The sequence below is a fragment of the Neltuma alba genome, unplaced genomic scaffold (genome assembly GCF_004799145.2).
Source record: "Neltuma alba isolate B1F8T4 unplaced genomic scaffold, ASM479914v2 tig00011337_pilon, whole genome shotgun sequence".
Classification (NCBI taxonomy): Eukaryota; Viridiplantae; Streptophyta; class Magnoliopsida; order Fabales; family Fabaceae; genus Neltuma; species Neltuma alba.
The window spans coordinates 629608-652016 of NW_021636039.1; the positions used below are offsets into that span (position 1 = coordinate 629608).

The window sequence follows — 22409 nt, forward strand, 5'->3', positions numbered from 1 at the left end:
AATATTTTGGACTATGGGACTATAACAAATGATCTATATTAAAGACCAAAGAAAGCCTATATGTAGGAGCTTAAAACTTATTTGGGGGTGTGGGGAGGTGAAAGAAAATGAGTTGAATGGCCCCATGCTCTACCATGGACTATAACAAGAGAAGAACTGTGTTACTCCAAAATTATGCAGTTGGTTTTCTTATAACATCATAACACAATCTAAAATGACATCATTTCATGTCTGCAAAATATCAAAATTTCACATGTAGAATTTAATAATCAATAAAAAAAACTTATTTGGGCGGTTAGGGCATTAAAGGGCCTTTGCTACCATTAGACAAGAAAACATGATCAATCAATGCTCAACAACCTTGAGAGAGAGTTTGATGAAGGGTGGGTTTAGAAGCATCTATAGGTGATTGGTTTGGGTGGCTGAAAATGCTAGCACTTGTTGCTGAGTCGTATTGAGTTTCTTCTGATCGTTTTGTCACTCGACTAGTGATGAAGCTACTCACATCATTGAATTTCAAGTCCGTGAGGTATCAAGCTTCGAAGTTACAGTGCTCACTTCCATATCTCCAGAAAGCATTCCCACCACACGGGACATTGCCGGCCTTGACGATGGTGATGCCTGCATGCACAGAAGAGATATCCCTACCATTCTCTTAACTTCTTCCTCATTGAAATCTGATGATAGTCTGGGATCTACCACTTCAACTATACGATTCTCTTTATGCAGCTGCCAAACCTGTTGATGACTCGAAAATCATATGTGTTTGTGTGTATGTATATTGCTCAAAATCATAAGGGAACATGAAATAGACCATGGTCTTGAAAATCCAGCTTAAGGAGGGTGCTAAAGATCAAGATATCTAAACATGACCACATTAGCTATTTATTTTTATTTTATATTTTCAGTTATGCTCTCTATATTTTAGCTGACTAAAATGTCCTTATGTACAGTGCATGAGGGGATTTAGTTTTCAAAAACACTACTTAGATTATAGTAAATAAATAGTTACATGTCCATGGTTTATATATATATATATAAATATATATATATATAAGTCACCTCCTACTTTGCAAGGGAATTTTTATGTATTTTATTACTTGTTAAAAAAAATGATATGAACAACAGTCTATTAGTAACCATTGATTGTGTTTATATATACATAAATAAATGATAATTTTTTAGGTTGATGATCAGAAAAGATTTTTTTTGAAGAAAAGATAAAATACGATTTGTTTGATTTCATTCTCTATTTTTATGTTTTTAGAACAATTTCATGGAGTAATTTTTTTAGAATAAGTATTGCAAGCAAAAAATTTTAAAAAATCTATTTGAATAATTACTTTGAAAAACATGAAAAAAAATGGTGAGGAGAAGATTGAAAGAATTGTTTTCTTTATTAAAATGATTATCATTAATAAAAATGTAATGCTCTCCACCTCTTCTTTAATTTTGTGGAACAAAAAGTAACAAAACACCATGAAGATTTTTTTTTTGTTTTTATAAAAAAATTTAACTTTTTTTATTTTTCAGAATACAACCAAAATCACATTTTCAAACATATTTTTTATTTTTTATTTGGTTTTCAAATTAAAATGAAAAACTGTGATGAAATAGGAAACCAAACCTGCCCATAAGTTTCTCCATATTTCATCATTAACTTTAATCCAAGCTTTAACAATTCTCAGAATTTAAGTGGAAAAGTTCGTTGCATTTTGTTTACATGCCTATATTTCAGGTTCGACTATTTTCATGTGATAAAGCAAGTTCACCAAAACATGAATAAAAAAGTGCTAGGTAGAATTTAGAAGAAAATATTTTCCATAAAATGGGTGGTGGCATTTTGTAATTTTGTCAAAAAGGTTTTATGCTCATTTCTAATAAAGGTTCATGTTATTAGCTAGCTGGAAAGTAATAGGAACTTGCTAAAAGGTTCATGGTCGTTTAAGTCTCTTTCATACCAAAGAGGGCACATTTGTAATTAAACAAAACAACATTTCCAAACAAAAGATTTTGCATGTGTAAATAAAGAATGAAAACACAAAATGCTATAGAAACCAAACACATCCTTATTCTAGGAAACACATAGGTAACGCATACCCATTCTAGAAGATACATCTTCTCTTCTTTAAAATTTTGCTCAAAATTTCGCCTGCCACTAACTATCTCGAGGGCCAAAACACCGAAGGAATACACATCTGCTTTCTCTGTAAGGTGACCACGCATGGCATACTCCGGAGCAAGATAGCCACTACTTGTAATTCATGAGTGTTTATCAAGACAAATTTCAACGTACATTTATAAATTTTAGGAAGAATGGTATATAGTTAGGTCCTAAAAGATTGATTTAATGATAGTTAGGTTCCTAGTAAAATTTTCCAAGAAAAAAAGAGCTGCAAATATTGATTCAGACATATACAAATTCAGGAGTCTCACAGGAGGCAGTTAAATTTTAAATGTAATCCTCAGTTTACGACTATTACTTTACTTTATAACTATATAAGTCAATATTTGCAACTCATATTTCAGAAACTTTTTTCATGGACTTAACTATCACTAGATCTATCTTTTGGGACCTAAATATATATTCCCCCTAAAATTTATGTTGATATGTTGAGTAAGAAAGCAAGAAAAATAGGTCTTAATAACTTACAATGTCCCAGCCACACGGGTGCTTATGTGGGTCATTCTATCATCATACAATTTGGCCAAACCAAAGTCTGATATTTTAGGGAGAAGGTCATGATTAAGCAGAACATTACTAGCCTTTATATCACGGTGCACAATGCGGAGCCGAGACTCTTCATGAAGATATGCTAAGCCTCTTGCTACGCCCATGCAGATATCATAACGAGTGGGCCAGTTGAGAGTAAAATTATTTCCTGCAACATACAAGTGAATATATCCTAAGTATAATTAAGGGGAATAAAAGCAAGGCAGGAGAACATTGACATGTGCATAGTAGAAAATGATCATACTAAATAAGGCTTTATGAAGACTCCCATTTTCTAGATACTGATAGACAAGTAGTCTTTCATTTCCTTTAATGCAACATCCATATAATGTGACAAGATTACAATGTTGCACAGCTGATATAGTAGCAATTTCTGCTTTGAATTGACTGTTTCCTTCATGAGATCTTAAAGATAGTCTTTTCACAGCAATTGCTCTTCCATCATTAAGTGTTCCCTGGTATACAAAACAGAAACCTTTTATTCTCTATATAAAGGCTAAAACTTTGGTTTTAGGACATCTATAAATGAAAACTTCATTCTTCAACAAAGTAAAAGCCCTATATATTCACCTGATATACAGGTCCAAAACCTCCCTCTCCTAGTTTTTTGCTAAGGTTGAAGTCATTTGTAGCATTCTTTAACTTAGAATAGTTGAAAGTATATGGCTTGGTATCAATACCTAAAAGATCTACAAATTGAACAAGAACAAGGTTATGGATTGTGCAAAGAAATTACTGCTAGCTAGGGCGTATCTGGTGCTGAAACCCTGTTTCTACAGTTAAATTCAAAAGGAAAACTTGTACTCTTATGCATACTTTGCCTTTATTTAAAATTGAAGAAAAGAAATAAGGTAACAAAACTCTATACTTGGACTTTGAATTTGTTTGGAGGGAAAGAGAAAATGGGAAAAAAGAGAGTGACAGAGAAAAAATAAAGAGAAAATATTTTCTTTCATTAAGTCTAGATAAACAAGAGAAAATACAGAAAAAAGAAAAAAAGACTAATTTGACAATGATAATAATATCTAATATCTATAATGAATGAATGAATTTTGAACTCTAAGTTGTTGGAACAATTTTCAAAACTTTTAAAGAGAGAACTTCAAGGAGAAAACATGCATGTAGCTTTATGTCTCTCTTTTCCTCCACTTTTTGTTCATTCTCATTTTTTCTTGCTGTATAAACAATAATATTTTTCTGTCATGTTTTCTCTCCTCTAAATTTTATCCTCTTACTACTGCTCTTCCATCTAAACTTATGGTTAATATTTTGGTTATCTTTAGTTGCAAAGCCTAATTGGATAAAAAATGCCATCATGAAATCAGCAAATGTCTTGTTATTGTGGACGAACAGAAATTAAGTAACAAATTGCTGCTTGAAAAAGGAACTGACTGCAATATTAAATTTTTTCTTTTTTTTTTCTTTTTACATGAAATGACATTGTTGAATATGCACACTCAAAATTCAAAGGATATGTATAAACAACAGTATTTATTTTCCCGGTTTCCTTACCATCATCGCCTTCTCCATGATTCTTTCTTCTCTGAATATATAAAACCACAAGAACAGACAAAAAGCTTACAGCAACTACGGTGGCAACAACAATTCCCATAATCAGACGGGTTCTATTAGGAGGTTTGAGATCTATACAACACATAAGCAGAACATATCAGTCATGTGTACATGGAAAATCAGTAACTGAACTTCCAGACTGCTGTCTATTTTTGTATAGTCTAACCTTTAGCTGCTCTGATGGCTGATATCAGAGGACCATAAGTGAAATCTCTTGGTAAGAGGCAAGTTCCCTTTCCAGTCCAACAGAGATGGACCTCAATATAGTTTTCTGTCAGTTGAACCGGAAATTCCTTTCTTACAGGCCTAAATAAGGCCCCTCCTGCTTCCCTTTTTATGTCAAAATCCTTCCAAACACGACTTCCCTAAAACATGAAAAAAGAAAAAGAAACAAACAGAAGAACAGGAAACCTAATGGAATGTCAAATAGGGATAATTTCAAATATCCATATATCTTTCTCTTGTTAAAAAAACAGTAACATCCCTCCAGATTAAATCACATATATATACTTGGAGGTATATATCAAATACTCGTCTTCCAAGACTTCTCCATGTATTATTATTGGGAATAGATATTTCTGCAAAATCGAGGGTGACTCGGTAATCCCCATTTTGCAGCCCCAAGCCATAATATCTTAATGAATTAGTAGACCCGCGGGCAGTCTGGAAGACTTTTGGGTCTATAGTAGTAGTGAACTGGCTAGACAAAGAATTGTTGGCTGGTAGAGCACGGGTTGCCCCCACATTGCTAACTGCCCATCTTGAGTCAGTAACAACAGAATTATGACCAAGTTCCTCATTTTCAGCGTCATATTTAGTTCCATCTGATACTATAATTGAAGGACCACCACACTTGATTGCAAAATTGGAATCTGCTTGGAAACAGTTAAGAGGACTATCTCAATAGATTTATGTAGAGGTTTTGTGTCAATTAAAGAAAAGATAACAAATTTAGAAGTTCATCTCCTTGGAGTTTCAAAGTTTATGTAAGATTACTTTTCCTTTACGTACAGTTTTAATTCCTGTCATATCAAACTAACCCTTAGTGTACATTACTTACACCTTCCAGCACCACGATAACAGGGAAAATTTTTCTGCAAGCATTCGTGTCCAGAAGGAAGATCACTGCATGAGAAAAGATCATAAATCGAACCAGAAATGTGCATGTAACCACCAATTATGAATGTTTTGCTATTATTCGAGTATGTAAAACCTAAGGAATTAACTTGAAGTTCATTTAACAAAAAGAAGCCTAGGATTCTTGATTGATGACAGGCAACAAATGGACCAAAATGAGATCAAGAGTTGCACATTTTTGTGCAAAGTGGAGTGATATACAATAAGCTTACATACATACATACATACAGACATACAGACAGACATACATACATACATACATACATACATACATACATACATACATACATACATACATACATACATACATACATACATACATACGTATGTACGTACGTACGTACGTACGTACGTACTTACATATGTGTGTGTGTAAATATATATCTTTGTGTTAATCATTCAATAAAAAGCATATAATCACCTACTATCTGGATCCTGCACTGTGAAGTTGTTAGCAACCAAATTGCTGCATATCATACCCCATAAAGATCACTATGTTGGTTTCCTCATAATATATAAATATACATATATATATATATAAAGAAGGAAAATCTTTAAAATATTTAAAAATTCATTAATCTATATACAACATATAAAGAGCTAAACCTCACTCCAATTATTATCTAATTTTGGGAAAATTAGGGAGAGGACCTAATGGCAACAATATTTATAAGGAAAGATCTTAAAAATTGTATTTGTTTGGAAGGACCAAATACTAACATATAAATTTAAAATTACCAATTTTCCCTTAACCAAATCCCATATTCAAATTAATTCAAACTAATTGGAATTACAAAGTTACTAAACAATTCTAACTAATTAAATCCAGTTAATAAGTACTCCTCCGGTCCTAATTATAAGACCCAATTGACTTATTTGAGGAGATTAAGGAAGTAAGTTAAGTTGGTTATTTATAATAAATAAGTGTTGTCATTCCTAAAATATCCTTGCTAATTAAGTATATTGGCTAAAACTATCATTATTAGAAGGATTATCTTGGAAAAAAATGTATAAATATAAGAGACAAAATGGATTGGGTCTTATAATTAGGACCAAATAAAAAGTCAAATTGGGTCTTATAATAAGGACCGGAAGAGTAATATTAATAAATTTATTTGTCCATCATTTTTAAAAAAAATAAAACTCTTTTTTGGGTCCTAAATAATGAGCCGATCAAAATCATATGGTTGAATTAAAAATTAAAAAAAGTGATATAATAATAAATAATATATAACTTATTCATAATTAATAAGAATAAAAAAATATCATGTAGATTTAAACTTGAATTTTCTTACTCAAAACGATTACAACTACTTTTATTATGACAAATATTTATTGATATAATGAGTTTCTTATGTCACTTTTTATTTTAAATTTTTAATTTGATTAAGTAAGAGGTTTCAACTTATACAAATAAAATAATAATATGAAATGGATAAGTAAAAATATGGAATAACTTTTTTTTTCTCTTATGAATGGTACAACTTTACTGTCATGCTCATTTTTCAGAAAGCCTACACAAATTATTAATTAAAAATAATAGAAAAATAAATTAACTAGTGTTGGCTATTAATTTAATTAATTAGAATCAGTGTCTAACTTTAAAATTTGAATTATTTTGAATTAATTCAAATAAATTGTAATTATTCTACTAAATGATATGAAAATTATAGGAGGTGGTGAGACAGAGAATATAGGAGTTGTGGTGCGAATAGGGTGATTTCAGTCTTTTTAAGTTTATATTTTAATATCTGTTCCTTTTAGATTATTAAAGTTTTTAAATCCTTTCTAATAAATATCATTTCCACCTGGTCCCTCTCTCTCATTTTCTCTCTAATTTTTCAACGGTGACAAGAAAGCATGAACTCAATTGTAATTTGCTTCAACAGTGATAATGAGACATAAATGTTTTATGCACTTCAGGAAAACGTATTAAGGAAGAATGAAACTTTTTATAATCATAAAATTAATTAGTGAAAAAACTAAATAAATTCTATGGTGATAAATTACAAACGTCGTTTGGAGTTTGCTGGACGATGTCTTTCAATTTTTAAATCTCATTTCAATTCTACAATACACTTCATCTCGCATTTGTTTCATTAACTATCTTGGTATTCATGTTATGGAAATGATGAGTGTATCAGCTCAAGGATTCTAGACACTTTATGGGGTACGATCAATTAAGATTTAAAAATTTTCAAATTTTTCACATTTTTTGTATAATTAATTTTATTTATTCCTCCTTAATTTTAGTTAATATTCTTAATGTCATTGATTATATAGTGTTAGCGTATTACATTGCCAGCTTACAATTTATATAGTTAATATTCTTAATGTCATCTTGTCTTGTTAAATTTATATCGTTGCTTTTACTCTATGAATGAGAGTTCTTTAAAGTGGAAAAGAAATTATAGAAAATTAGGAAAGATTTGTTAATTTTTTAAGTGATTTGTTTTTGTGACTTTATTTTGTTTTCAATTAGGTTTTTCTATATTGTTTCCTATTTTATGCTCCTTTTGTACATATTTTGTGCCTTCTTTTACTTAAAGTTTAAGATTAAGTTTTCTTGTACTTAAATATAATGTACTATAATTATATTTATGATAAAATGCAAGTATTATTGAGTTGAAAAATTAATTGTAATAGATATAAGCAAATTGACTTAAATTTTGTCATAAAGGGGAAAGAACCTATATCTCGGGATGGATATCAAGACGATTATATTTAGTGTAATGTTATTATAATTTTATAATTTTTACTATAATGTATCCTTATTTTTAAATTTTAAAAAAAATTTGTTATAACATTTATTTATTTCAAATATAATTTTTATTAATTATTGAAGTAAAATATACTGACCTTTCTTCTGTTTTGCTAAAATTACATAGAAATCCTTTTTTATTTTTAAACTTATCCTTTAGTCCAATTTTATTTGGCGAAAAAAGGTCCAGTTTTGAGCATAATTACAAAATATTTTATTAAAGATTAAAAAATAATTAATTTTATTATTTGTAACTCTTTTTAAAATTTTAAAATTATTAATTTGCCCTCATAATATAATTATTTAGTTTCTCTCCCCAATTTATATAAACTCAAATAAAAATAAATAATTTATAAAACATTGTGTATCAAAATTAATAAAAGTTAAAGAAAGATAAACATAAAGTATATGAAGTAGTTTATCCCATATTATATTAAGTCCTTATTTCATTACGTTTTTTCGTACATAGGTGTTTGAAATATTATTTTAATCTGTTATGAAAAAAAGACAGCTCATGAACTTAAATTAAAAAAAACTAAATAAATAATTTTTCAACACTACAAAATTTAAAATGTGAATAAAAATTTAAAATATATGCATTGATTTTTTTTTTGGGTAACCTAGATGAGTTTTAATAGGTTGAGATGTATCTAGTATCTTAAAGTATTTTTATAAAAAAACTGAGTATCCTAAAGTAATTTGTAGTGTAGTTTTGCCCTCAAAGTATTTCTTAAGTATAATTCTTTTCTTAAAGTATTTTTTAAGATGCAATTTCACTCTCATTGTCAACTCGCAAAAAATTCCTTAAATCAAAGTGCATCTAGGTCCCGCAACCTAAAGTATTTTTTAGTGACATTCAACACTATAAAGTAATTTTCTGATACAATTTTACTATTAAAGTATTTTTCAAAACTATTTTGTCATATTTTTAGTACTCATCTTTAATATTTTTAATAATTAATTTTTCAATTTTTTCATTAGTCATATATATTTTTTTAGACTTATCTTTCATGTTTTCAACCCTAATATTTAATTACTTTAAACACTGAAAACATTTAGGAAAAATATAAAAGATGTGTACTGTAACATCCTAAGTTTGATCGGGTTTTAATGGCATCCTTTGGGTTGATTTTGAGGATAGATTAGTGATTTAATCTTGATCTTGGTATTTGGGTTGGATTTGAGGTTTGTTGGAGGAATAGGTGAACGTACCCCTCTCAGGGTATGTTCGCCGCGGCGAAGTAAAGGCGAACCGGGGGTTTCAGAGGGGAGTGTCTTCTCGGGAAGGTTTGGCCGCGGCGAAGTCTTGGGGACGCCGCGGCGAAGTTACTCAGGTGAGCGAGGCTTCCCTTTCGGGAAGGTTTCGCCGCGGCGAAGGTAAGGGCACGCCGCGGCGAAGTTCTTCTGGGCGAGTGAGAGTTTCCTCTCGGGAAGCTTTCGCCGCGGCGAAGATGGGAGTTCGCCGCGGCGAAGTCGGTTTTTCAGGCGAGTAATCCCTCTCGGGATTAGTTCGCCGCGGCGAAGATGGAGTTCGCCGGGGCGAAAGGTCGCGATTCTATATAATCGCTGGAGGGTTCAGATGTGCGAAAATTGGAAAATCTGAAGGAGGAGAGAGAAGCTCTGCTAGGGTTTCGTGGAGGAGGCTTGAGAAAGGCATTTCTAAGGATCCATTACCTCAAGTAAGTGATTTTAACCTCTAATCTTCTTTCTTTCTTGGAATTTCTTGGAAATTTCTGAGGATTTTTGGTGAAACCCTAGATTTTCTAAGTTGTGATTGGACTGAGGTTTTTGACCGATTGTTTTGGGTTTAATTGATTGCATTGGGTTAGTTTAAGTATTTAATCGGTGTAGTTTCCTTGGATTTAAAGAATCTAGAATTTTGGAGTTAGGGTTTATGGAATTGGATGATTTGGGATTGAGGATGATAATGTAGAGATTGATTTTTGAGTTTTGTGAATTGGGTTATGTTAAGGAGGGTTAAATTGGATGTTTAATCGGTTTAGATTTGTTGTTGGAACCTTAATTGTTCAAATGGGTTGTTGGAGGTTGAATTCCTATAGTGGGCCCTTGAGGTTTGAACTATAATTGATGCTTGGAAGGAGACTTGATGTTTTAATAGACTTTGAGGACTTTGGAAGTGTTGTTTTGATAGTTGTACCCCTTGAGTTGGGTAGAGTTTTGATGGGTGATAGGAATTTTGTGTCCCTAAGTGTTGTTTTGGCCACATTATTAGTTTGAATGCTAATATATGTTGGTTGTATGTTTGTGTGCTTGTGTAGACCGGTTGTGAGTCTTGGTGGTGCGCGGGGCCACTTTGTTGATTGTTATTCCTTGCTCAGGCGAGAGGTAACCACTTTCCAATCCTTAGTACTTGCTTCTGTGGTATTGTGAGTAGATTTGTGTTTTGTGCTCCAAATAGCAATTGTGTTCGAACTATATGTTGTATATAAAAAAAAATGGAAAACCGTCTTGTGGGGTTTGGATTTATGATGAATGAATTTGTGGAATAGTGAAAGATATGCCACTGAATGAGGTTAATTGTGAAATGATTATTTCTCTTGATTATGATTTGAGCATGATGCATTAATTGGGATTTGGTGAGAGTTTGATAGTTACTACCACGTGGTAAGGCCTCCATTAATGCATGATGGTTGGCTCTTTACGTCTCCCATAGTGAGGGATAGGCCTTCGGGCTCATTACGTCCCCTAAAGTGAGGGATAGGCCTTTATGGCTCCTTACGTCCCCCATAGTGAGGGATAGGCCGGGTTCGGCTCCTGAAAATCCCCCAAAGTGAGGGATTTGGTTGATGGGATTGCATCATTTCACTTGCATAAATTGTTGTGGCTATCATTATGTATTATTTGTGAATTGCCCCACTTGACACCTCACGAGCACCTATTTAGTAGTACCTAGTATTGGAAAGGTTGGTTACTGAGACTTTGTCTCACCCCGTGGTTTAAAATGTTTTCAGGTGAAGGTTCTAGGCGTGGGCCTTCGGGAAGAGACGCGGAGGCTTGAGCTTGGTTAGCTTTAGGCCTCTAGCTTTATTTATGTATGGATGGTTGTATATTGCCACAGCTAGGGTTTTCTTGAAATATTTTGATTCCCGGCCTTATTGTAAATTGGAGAATACATTGTCTACTCGTTTTGTTGGCCGGAGGCCATTGCCATTATTTTATGGAACTTTGTTATATGGTTGAAAACGAATTGGATGGGCTGATTTTGATGTATGTGTTTACCCGGGCCGGAGGCTCAGAGGCCCAGTAGATTATGATTGAGTGATGATAGTTGCATGCAACTGTGTTTGAGATGGAACCGAGTTTTAAATGTTAATTTTCTAAAATCACGCGATTTCTTTCTACTATGGTAGTTGTTGTACATCTTTCCTTTTTCTACCATAGTAGTGGTCTTATGAAAAGTATTGATGTTTAAAGAGAAGGGTTTTACATGTACTGAAAATATATAATTTTTTCATGAAATAAAGTTCTCTCATTAAAATGTTTTTATGTTATTTTTTTCAGCACTCATCTTTTATGTTTGCAAGGCAAACCTTTAACATTTTTATTGCTTACCATTTTAACTTTTCAGTATTCATCTTAAATGATTTCAATACTTATCTGTCATGTTTTCATCACTCAAAATAATTAAAAATTAGGATTGACAACATGAAAGATAAGTCTAGAAAATATACAAGATAACTATTGAAAAATTGAAAAATTGATGTGAATTGCTACTACTAAAAAATACTTTAAAGTATTAGATACACTTTAATAAACTTTTTAGGAGTTAATGATCAGGACAAAATTGCATTTGAAGAAATACTTTTAAGTTTACAAAAAAATTGATTATTGAAAATGTTAAAGATGAGTACTAAAAATATAAAAAGAAATTGTTAATAAAAATACTTTATCATGTCAATTGCTACTACTAAAAAATATTTTAAAGTATTAGATACACTTTAATAAACTTTTTAGAAGTTAATGATGAGGACAAAATTGCATTTGAAGAAATACTTTTAAATGCGCAATTGTACCTAGAAATATTTTAAAGATAAAATTGCATAACAAATTACTTTATAGAGATTTGTCAAATTTTAAAAATAAAAAGGAGGTATCTTATATCTAAGATAAAATAAAAAGAAAGTCAGTGTATTTTAGTGGAATTATTATGACTTTCGTTCCACCTCTCCTAAATGCTCCTTTGGTTCACCCTGGGCTCCTAACTATTCCTCATAGGCTTGTATTCCCTTTAGCATGCTTTTAGTACATTCTATTTTTTGTCAAATGAACTTTTATTTTTGCTTTTCATTTTTCTCTCTCTTAATTATAAAGAGTCACCTTAGGGAAGGATGTGCGAAGACCTTGGACTAGAAAACGCACCCCATGGTCTGGACTGGTCTAGAAAGAACCTGAATTCGGTCGACCGATCTAGGCAGTTAACCTAGTTTTTGTTTCTTTTTCTAAAGTAATTAAACCAGTGAAACCCATTTATTAGGCAACCAAAAACGGACAATGAGGGAGGAAGACCAACATTGGGCTTGAGTATATGAAGGGGAGATCAAAGATAAGGGAGAAAGAGGCATAAATCGATGGAGAGGATGAAAAATAATAAAAAATCGATGCGTAATAGGAAAATGCATACCTGATCTAAAAGTTGCAAGGTGCGAAGTCGATTGAGAAGACAAGTTAAAGGCTAATCGACATTGGAAAACTGAAGAGGGAGAGATTGAGGATGGCATTGACGCCGGTAAATTGAAGAGGGAGAGATTGAGGATGGCAATGCGAATGGAAGATGGAGGAAATAGACTCTAGTCGTGGAGTGGTTGCCAATGGTCACAGGTAACAGCATGGGTGTCGGTGATGGAGCGAAAAGATCTTTGCTAATGCAACAAGATAGAGACCAAGGAAAATTAAGAAGATGATGGGGGAAGAAGAGAGAGGTGGGAGGCTGAAGAGTAGAGACGGAAATCGATGATGGGGAGACTAACTTGTTGGCTGGTGCTTGTTGCTTCCAATTCTGAGATTGGGATCATAAATGGTAGAGGGAGAGTTGAAAGTGGAAAGAAGAGAGATGACAAAAGAAGAAAGCAAGATTGAGGCTGGTGAGGTATTGGTGTTGACGATGGTAGGAGTGTTTGTCAATGAGTCTATGTGAGAAGTGTTAGGTTAGAATGATTTTTATAATATATATGTATATATAATATTTTGTTTAGACTAGACCAAATCAAATGGTCTAAATAGTTGGTTCTGGGTCCAGTCCAACCCAAAAAGTTGGTCGGTCTTTTATTTCATTATATTAGCTATTTTCAGACTAGACGATGTTGGGTTCCCTCTAACTAAAGCATATTGTAACAGACCACGGGTTTTTTTAATGGTTCTAACTTTAGGTGCCTTTCAATTTCAAGGGTCATGAGTTGGCTATTATTTCTAGCATCTAGGACCACAAGGAGGGCTTTTCGGTTTTTAGTTATTCATTGAAAGCAAATAACTCTAGAAATTAACAAAAAATGACAAATAATTGGTGGAATAAAAAGAAATAATAATAACATACACCATCAAACTACTTACTATTTTCGGAAAAGCTCATTAGGCAGGCTCCCAGATAGCTTGTTGTAGGATAAGTCTCTGAAAGTAGTATTCATTCAAATACAAGTCGGTTAAGTAAATGCCGTAATATTGATGATAGACAATGAATACATGGAAGAATTAAGTTGTCATACAACTAATAACATAGTATCAGTAGTTTAAGTTTGAAATTTACATCATTATATTGGAGCAACTTCTACATATGCTCACAAGTAGCACCATGGCAATGATCTTGTAGATATATATTGACCATATAGATATATGGATACAGACTTAACATATTATAATAATATAATGTGGATGCATATATAGGAAGATATACGCACAGCTTGCAAGTTTGAAAATAGTAATAACATTGGAGCCTATAAATTCATTGAGATATAAGATTTACTAAGCATTATAATGATATTAACACAAGTAAATGCAGATATATAATATTAGACACACACTCTACATTCCATTCTTAATGCATTGGAATATTAATTGCAGAGTTGCAAATATTTCAAGAATACTCACAACTCTTCAAGAGTAGTTGAGATTATCAGGGTAGGGATAGTACCGCTGAGAGTGTTATTTCCTAGGCGCCTGAAATTGGAGAAAAACGAACCATGTTTTAATCCAATCATGAAAACTTGCAATTAAGGAAATCCTTAATTTAATTATTTAGGCACAGCATATATATTAATTACAAGGCTTTTAGTTGAGGTATGAGAAAAAGTGAATCCGGAATCTGTCCCGTGATATTGTTGAAGCTTAAGTCCCTGAAAGAACCAACACATGCATATATAATGGGAAAAAAAACTCAGAACCATTGAATAAAACAAACAAGTACTATTACTACTATAGCTACTATCTTGATGCTAATGCAAAAGTCATATTCTTCTAAGCATGCTATTTGACATAAATGCATCCGAAGAGCCACGTATACAGCTAATACTCACAGGAAGGTCAAGTTCGGAAATAATTTATCCATATTGGAGGGAAGTGACTCAGAAATATTGTTATTCGTCAAATCTCTGCAAGATTTATAAACAAATTGTTGTTATATTCTAGAAAGAAATTGGAGTTTTTTTTTTGGGGGTATCTCTATCTAGCAAGCAGACTGTGAATTATGAGGGGAGCAATTGCCTCACAACTTACAAGGTGGTCAAATTCTTCAGATTCCTTATAAATGCCAGCGAGGAACTCCCATTATACATGCCAGTTATTTACCTACATTTGATGAGTTATGCATTATTATTCAACAATTAGCTCTTACGGATCAATCTACAGAATGCAAGCAAATAGTTATGGTGCTTACAGCTGACTAAGAGAAGTCAAATTGCCCCATGATGATGGTATTGGGCCTTCGAAAGAATTACCCTGGAAACTCCTACCAAAGCAATTCTATTTAGTGAGTACCCATTCGCCTTGAGACATATGAATAATTTTCCTTGATGATGAAAGAAAATACTATAACAGAATACTCAAGACCCAGTGTAGTCTTACAATACTGTAAGCTTAGACAAACTTCCTATGAAGTCAGGTATACTTCCTGCGTGCTCCAAGTCTGTAACAAATCTGGACAAACCGGAAAAATTTTAGTTATTGAACGCTGGGGCAAAAAAGGAAAAAAAAAAGGTAGTAAGGATATCTTACAGCTTTTCTAGGTTTTTAAGATTAGCCAGAGTTGAAGGAATCTCACCACTAAGTCTCGTACTATCTAGGAAGCTGCAAAGAAATGTTCATTTAAATTTATGACATCTTTTGATCACACAAAATTGACAAAATTAATGTTATATATATTAGTATATACTACTCTTCATATATATTAAATTTGATAATATTGTTATTTGTTAACATTATATGTTTAATTTATTTATACATATATTGTTATTTTCATTAATTTTACATTTTTATTTATTTTTGTAAATGTATTTTTTTCTTTTACTAAATAATAAATATTTAGGTTAATATCATCAATTGCTTCTGCTTAATGCCTATATTTTTTTTTAGCTAACAAAGGAAAATCTCTATAATATTCAATTTTAAAATTGTGTTAAATAATTATTTTAACTATGCCATTGATTTTTTTGTTTTTGGAAATTTTAGCTTATTAAAAGAACATCTTTAAAACTGAAACCAGAGCACATTTTGTGCTCATCACTTATCTGGACAGTCCAATTGGACGGTCCAAACTTAATAATTTAATTAATATATGTAAATTTTAAAATAAAAAAAATCTTATAACTATCACTTTTCAAAAGAACAATCTATCATTTAAAAAATCATGAATAAAAAGTTTTGAATTTGGACCGCTTAAATTAGATTTAAATGGTCTAAATCCTATCAAAGTTTTGGACAAAACTTACATCTATTCCGTTATATCTAATCTGTCCAGTTTTCTAATTAACATGTGCCACTTGGATTTATTTGACAGCTCATAAATACCGTTTCTCTTCATCTCTGTTAGTGAGTCACAAGCGCTACTCACTCACCCTATTTGCCGCTAAGGAGGCTCGACGGCAATCAATTGATTCCATTCACAAGAAATAAAACACATGCTAAATTGAATGAATTTGACAGAATTGAATTGGAAACCAGCTTAGTGCCCGATTCTGAATTGATAAGAGAACTAGGAACCAGTTTGAACTGCTTTTATAACTAGTCAAAATGGCATAAAATCTGTATATTTTTACTGGTTTACTCAATTTAGGGTCCGTTTGATATAAAGGAATATGAGAAAAGGGGAGGAAAGGAAATATTTTAATAAGCTCGATTTAAACAATTAAAAAAAATGGGATTAAAAGTTTTTAATTAATTTTTATTATTCTTTTGAATTACTTCTTTTCTTTATTAAAATTTTAAAAACCACTTCTTTAATTTTTGAAATAGAGCTTATTAATATTTTTCTTCCTTTTCCCTCCTCTCCATTTCTCTCGTACCAAACATTACCTTAAAAAACATAGATATGTAGATAAAAGACTAGTGGAACTTACAGTTCTTTCAATTTCACCAGATTGCCTAGCTCGGAAGGGATAGGACCTGAGAAGCTGGCTGTTCCAAGCTGCCTGCATAATTAATTCGCAAAGAATAAAGTGGATGCTGACAGTATCATCATTCATCAATATATATTTTCCACAAAAAACATTATCTTCTTAAACACAATGGTCTTTGATTAAGCCCCTAGTTATTGCTTATTATCGTTCATTAATATCAAGAAAACGAATACTACCTTCCTTCGATTTTGTCAGAAAAATTAAATATAAACTAGGAAGCATGTATCAGGTCGGATCCGATCATTCTTTTAAAGCTCTACAAGTTGATCTACCAACTCACACATAATTAGATTACTAAAACCTAAACTTGAGTGGCACAGCAGAGTACCATACAAAAGAGAATATAAGAGAAGGAGGAGAGATAGTAAGAGAACTCAACTTATATATATATATATATATATATTTCTCTGATATATATTTAATTTGGATAATATAAATTAATTTAACTTATATTATAAGACTAGATTTGCAATTTAAATTATTTAACCTAGTCAAACTAATTATAATCTTCCTTCAAATATTTGATTGGAATATTCTCTAACATCCAATCAAATAATCTAAGCCCAAAATCCAACAGATTTTAAACTACAAACTAAATTTTATATTAAGTACTATTTGTAAATAAAATGATGCAATCATAATCTATGGCAAATTGTTATAATTAAGGGAAAGAGGATAACGTACAATGATTCTAACTCAGTAAGACTTCCCAATTCCTTCGGAAGCTTCCCAAATAGAGCATTGCCACCCAAATTCCTAATTGCGAGAAATTCACATAAAAGTGCAAGTAAGTTCTTGAGGATGTATCACGACCGACAACAAACAAGTTCCAAATTCTCTCTATTTAACATAGGAATATGAGTCATTTTGAATAAGTCTTTCCATCATATCATATCAATACGAACAGTCTAATTTTTCTTAAAAAAATTAATTATTTGATTCTTATAATTTTGATTTGGTTGAAATTCAGTTCCTTAATTTTTCTCTTAGTTAAAACTTAGTGTCTGAACTTTACCTTAATAGAACTTAGTCCCTGTATAATTTTAATCATTTAAAACAATAGTCCTGAGTTTCAAAAGATATATAACTTTAGTTTACTTTCAAAAATATGGGGCCAACATTTTAAATAGATAAAAGGGATAAGATGCTTAAATACTCCAAAAATATTCATAAAAAAGCACCCAGTACCTGAAATTTTTGTTTGGCTTTTATATGCTTTGAAAGTTTATTTTCGTAGCATTTCTGTCATATACCGTTATCCGTCATTAAGTTTGACCATTTAAAACACTAGTCAAACCGCATAATTTCGCAGTCAAATTTAAAGGTGAATAACGACCAGGGTATTTTTGTAATGAAATAAAACTTCTAGGCATATAAGAGTAGAAAAAAAATTTTCAGGTGCTAATGCTCATTCGTAGATACTTCCAGAGTATTTAAACACTTTATCCCTAGATAAAATCATGATAAATGAGTTGCACTGAGTTAAAGTTCAGAAATTAAGTTTTAATTGAGTTAAAGTTATAAGGACCAAGTTAGTTACAATTAAAATTTGATAACTGACTCAAAATTATAGGAATTAGTTGATATAATTTTTTAATTTAATACTCCTCTGGTCCTATTTATAGGGTAAAGAGAGAATGTATTTTTTGGTCTTATTTATAAGGCACTGAGAGAAATTTTCTGTATGGATGTACAATTTTACCCCCCATTTATTATTGTATTGACTTTGTTTATATGAGGTATAATGTATACTAAATAGGGATAAAGTTGGAAAGTCATTAAATTTTAAATAAGAGTTAATGAAGTTTAAGGTTTTTCTTAGTCAGTGTGAAACATGTTGGAAGTGCCTTATAAATAGAACCAGAGAAGTATTATCAACACATTAATTTCCTCAAAATGACCATCTTTTCCCCAAAGGAAACTGAGAGGATCCCTAGGCACAAGAAGCATTATAACTTTCTGATTAATCGGCCTTACAAGTACCGCAGCCGACTTAGATTTCCGATGGCTGGCGCTACAAAACCCGTCAAGTAATTCAAGTTTAGGCTCCTGATGATGGCAATTTAATTTGAGGAAATATTAGAATAAATATGAAGCATGTATTCAAAAAAAAAAAAAAGATAAATATGAAGCATATGGATGCTTTTAAGTTTCTGGAGAAGCCAGTGAGGAGGAGATAATTAAAAAGCATACAAATAGGTGAGGTGAGTGAGAGTCCACAGCTCTGGTGGGATTTGGCCAACAACATCCTGTTGATAAAGATTCCTGCCATAACAAGATCAACAATATATATATATATATATATATATATATATAGGACAATAAGTAATTAACAACATGATGAAGAAAAATCAAGCTAAGTGGAGAGACATCAGATTATACGGACAGAGCAGAAATGTGGCAAGTGGTGCCACTGGAACAGTTGCATTTGATAAATGGACTGAAGTCGTCTTCAATGGGGGTGTCGACGGCTTGTCCGCTGCAGATCTCGCCGCTTATATTCAATACATTTGCTGCGGATATATTCCATTTGTTGAAGATTGAATTCAAAGCTTTCGCTACCCAAATTATTAATTAAATGTTAATAATAATTCACAATCCATTGGATATATAGGAGACAGATTATTGAGAGAGAAGCATCTATTAGTGAAAGCATGTAGATACCTTCGGAAGGATCTGTAGCAGGGATTTGAGCTTGTACTACCCCAGCCAAGCACACACAAAAAGCGGAAGCAATTGTAAAAACTAAGACCGGTGAAGCAGAAGAAGGAGAAGGAGACGACAGAGACATGGATGTGTGTGTGTGTGTATGCAAGAGTAAGATGTATAGCTTGCTATAATTCAGAAGCACAACAAACTAATAGAGATTCCGAGATATCAAAATGGATATACATACGGGGATTGCTCCGAGGATTTTGCAGAATATCTATACATTCATACACGAGTATACATATATATCCACAGACCCAGAGCCGAGTCTCTGACCACATTCTCAAAAGCACAAAAGCCACGTGGAATGATACAACACCATATATTGGCAGGATCATCAATGTGCAACCTCCTAAAGTCTGAAGTCTAATGGCGTGCTTTTCTATGCTCTTAAATATGAGTCAAAGGGAAAAAATTCATATCGGACAAAGTTAACAAGTGAATCACCTTTTCTTAATTCTATTAAGTAATTAAATAGGACTTATAATAAAAATATGAGGAAGTATATGGTCAAAACTTGTACTCAAGTCCTTCAATAAACTAAGTTAAACTCTTGTTGGTGACGGGTGTTTCGAGTTCTAAATGCTAATGGAGTTAAATTTGTCCCAAAAAGGTGAAACTCAAGTTTCAAATTCGAAAATCATTCATAAACGTATAAGAGGGTCTGCGGGGAATGTGCCGACAGATTGTGAGACTTCTTTTTTTTTTTTTTGGTCAAATACAGATTGTGAGACTTAGAAATTGACATTCAGATGGCTTCTGAATTAACCTTTTTTTTTTTATGTTTCAAATTTATTAAGTACCCATATTTATAAGTTTTACCATCAAAATTTAGAATAGCTGCGATCGATTTAAATATATTTTTATTTTTAATTATTTGTAAAATAATATATCTATCAAATTTCCTTAGAATTTATAATAATTTTAATATTTTAAACTAGTTACAATTTTGTCAATAATTAAAAATCGCACAATTAATTGTCTTAAGTGTTTCAATATTCAATAAATGGTGGGGATAGTAATTACATGGTAGATGACTGGACTAAATTTTCATTTAAGGAAATAGAAATATTTTTACCAAGAGACAGAGACCGAAGAGATTGACCTTGATAATCTCCCAACCCTACTTGATTTATAATCACTTGGAACATTATTTCATGCTCCCTTATATTGATCAAAGGGAAAGCATATTGAAGAATTTGAATGTTAAGTCGTAATTATTTTTAAGAATCAATAGTATGTTCAAGAATTTGAATGTTGACTCGAAATTATTTTTAAGAATCAATGTTATCATAAAGTTTGTGCTATTTAGATATAAGATGCTAAAAAATTTAGCATAGAATCTTCGATATTCATAAGTCATTGACAAACTCTAATTATTCTAATTTTACAGAACTTGAAACGTTAATTGGTAGGTGAACAGCGGCATTTACCTAGAAAAAATCTACTGCTTTCTGCAATCATAACAATTGCGTTCTCAATGGACCAAAATATTACAACAATAACGGAAGTTTGATGTCCTTTTCGATCGGTTTGTGGCATCATGGGTCTCCTCCACTATGGCTTTGAATGATTTATTTGTCAGAGAAACGTGGAGTAAGGAGAACGGTTGGGAAGAAAATGTTGATAGATTTACTACCAGGAGTGGTCAAGTGGACCAACGAAGTCTAGGGACTTCTGGGTAAACGCTAGGGACAGCTGTTAAGCAGAATTGATGGTTTTAACTTTGAACTAGGAAAGGAGAAGCAGAACATGTTGTGGAAGTTTGGTGCCTAAGGAGGTAATTCTACCATGGGAAGATGTTCTTCGGCCACAAAAACCTATATGCAATTGATGGCTACAGCACCATGAAAATACTCCATGGGGGTAATATTGAAGTGAGACATATTTAATTAATTTGATTAGATTAAAAAAGTTTAGGTAAGTTAGTTAATTATAATAAATATAATATGTTTTTCCTAAAACACCGTAATCATCTTTTTTAATATCTTACATCCCTCTCTTACTTGATTATTGTTAAAAGAGAATAAAAAAGGTGATTTAGAAGAATAATTGATAAATATGAGAAATAGATGTCATGTTTTGATTAGTGAAACTTTGTTTGTTTTCAATATTCCTTAATCAAGCAAGCATTGAAATGGGCACGGCACAACGAACACCTTTGGGTATGCAACTTAAATGGGATGCAATGGTATATTCCTCCTGTATTGGAATATAAAAATTACTTAATTAAATTGTCTAAATTAAGAAAATTATATGAATTACTTAATTATAATAAATATTACTTGATCTTCTTAAAATATATTATGTATATGATTTTTTTTTCCTTAGCTTGTTTTATTCTCATAGTAAGGTTTCGCTGGAGTGCAAGTTGGGGGAAGTGAGGGAAAACGAGTCCCTCCCTTATATGGTTAGAAATTTTGGAGGGTCCCTCCCCTACTCCCATTTTGACTCCCCTTCAAATTGGAATTTTTGAAGGGGAGCTAAATTTTTGGACCATTTTACTTTTGTATTTTTTGTCATTATTATTACCCATAAAATATATTATTGTAAAATTTGTTTTAAATAAAAAATACATTATTTTAAGTAGAAAATAGAAAATATATTATTATAATTTTAAAAAATATCATGATAAAATTTAATTTAACTAAAAAATATCATTACAATAAAAAATTATATTATTATAATTTTAGTTAATTTTTAAATATATATTATTTTATTAATTAAAATTTATTTTAAAACTGAAAGAAAAAGCATGACCAAAAGAGAACAAAAATTTCATTTTTAGAGCATCTAAAATTTGTTAATTTGATTATTTAAATGTATTATATTAGTTAGAATAAAAAAATTACTGCACCAATTTTTTAATACC

At 31.6% G+C, this 22409-nt stretch overlaps 1 pseudogene; it reads right to left on the bottom strand.

Moving 5' to 3' along the window:
- Nucleotides 1–352: 352 nt before the first annotated feature.
- LOC114712145 (probable LRR receptor-like serine/threonine-protein kinase At1g56140) lies at nt 353–19619 on the bottom strand (annotated as a pseudogene).
- Nucleotides 19620–22409: the final 2790 nt, after the last annotated feature.